Below are 1,658 nucleotides of genomic sequence, written 5' to 3'. Positions count from 1 at the left end.
GGTGCTGGGGGGGAGGCAGGAGAGGGTTTGGAGGAGGGGGAGGGGGACAGATGGGACAAAGGGTAGGGATGTCCCCTTAGATATGCACACGTAGGTCCGTGCAGTCATGCCTAGGCCGACTCCCCATGACAGATGGACGGAGAAGCACAGGTGGGTAGACACAGACAAGCCACCTGTATCCAACCAGACGCACATATACAGAAGGGGCAGAGACCCTGAGAGGACACGCAGGAGGCACACACGCACACAAACGAGGGGTTTAGACACAAAGGGACAGGGTCATCCACACATGCAGAGGCAGGTGTGCGGTACTGAATGGACGCACGCACACAGCCCTCAGAGGTCCTCTGGCAAGACACGCCCATAGTCAAAGACACTGACACACAAACATACTGCATACAGTACACCCTGGAGCATTCACATGTGTCCCTGGCCTCACGCACATGTTCTTGTCCTTTCCCTCCATCTCCTCTTGGTCGCTCTTCAGGCCTTAGCCTGGGCACCTGCCTGGCCTGCCCTGCGGCCACAGTGACGGGGCCATCTGGCCGGGTGTGTCTGTGGAGGCCGGGGCAGGAAGAATTTGGAGAAAGAGAGAAGTGGGCTGCCCTGGGCGCTGGGTGGCACTTGTTACTGGCCCCAGAGCAGTCTGGTGGGTGGCCTGGTGCCTCCCTCATGGAATCTGCCCTCCAGCTAGAGCTGTCTCTCGCCCTGTGGCTCTGGGCCCCTTTGTCTCTTTTCATGTCTTCCTCCACCCAGTGGATCTTCCCCCTCCTGTTCTCCGTCCCAATCTGTGTCTCTTGCTCTTGGCTGCCTGAACTGGCCCCTCCCCGGCTCAGGGCTCCCTCTGCAGTGTCCCCAGGGAGCCACCTCCTCTCTCCTGGGGACCAGTGACTGAGTGAGGTCTTCCGCAGAGACAAAGCTTTCAGGGACAGTGCACTCCTGCCTCCCCTGTCCCGCCTCCCTGCCTCTTCTCCCCTCCTCATAGCCACCCTGGCTACTTCAGGGCCGAGTGTGTGGCGGGGAAGAAGCCATCGCTCTGGCCTCTCAGCCCCAGGCAACTTTATGGCTGACTGGGAGGAAGGAAGGGAGAAAGAAAAAGACTGGAGTCAGCCCTGCAGGCAATGGAAACTCAAATGCAGCCAGACCTTTGGGAGAGTTTTGCAGAGTGGGGGGGAGGGGGGGGCAGCTGGGTTCTGGAGGCTGGGCCTGGGTAATTGAAAACACTGAGCTGTGCTAATTGGATTAGGAGGGAAGTGGGCTGGAGCCGGGGAGGGTGCCCTGGATCCTGGGCTGCCTGCCTCCCCACCTCCTGAGGCACCCCGGGCGGGGGTGGGGGCTCAGNGCGGTAAGTTGGGGGAGGGTGGGAGTGTTTCCCAGGCGGGGGGAGGGGTGCCAGCAAGTCCACCTATGGGGGCCCTCTGCCCTGTGCGGGTCACTACCTTTTCTGGCTCTTCGGTCCTTGCCCCAGTGTCTCACCTGTGGGCCATCTCTGTTCCGCCTCTGCCCTGGCCTGGGTTCCCCGGCGCCCTCTCCTGCTCTCGCCGCTCCGTCCTCCCTGCTCCTTCTCTCCCCGTGACTTCCGGGTCTCTGTCTCTGGCTTCGTCTCTCCCTCACTTTTTGTGGCTGTTCTCTCTGTGTTGTCCCTTTCTGCCTTTGTG

At 61.1% G+C, this 1,658-nt stretch overlaps 2 protein-coding genes across 2 annotated transcripts in view; both read left to right on the top strand.

Annotated features, from left to right (window-relative positions):
- Window positions 1-1,658, top strand: part of NAA10 (N-alpha-acetyltransferase 10, NatA catalytic subunit) — a 136,594-nt gene that overhangs the window by 57,790 nt on the left and 77,146 nt on the right. The window lies entirely within an intron of this gene.
- The window catches only part of L1CAM (L1 cell adhesion molecule), a 13,977-nt gene that overhangs the window by 1,147 nt on the left and 11,172 nt on the right, over window positions 1-1,658 (top strand).

Source organism: Crocuta crocuta, unplaced genomic scaffold (assembly GCF_008692635.1).
Source record: "Crocuta crocuta isolate KB4526 unplaced genomic scaffold, BGI_CrCroc_1.0 scaffold978, whole genome shotgun sequence".
Taxonomy (NCBI): domain Eukaryota; kingdom Metazoa; phylum Chordata; class Mammalia; order Carnivora; family Hyaenidae; genus Crocuta; species Crocuta crocuta.
This window is presented reverse-complemented; position numbering and strand designations above follow the sequence as displayed.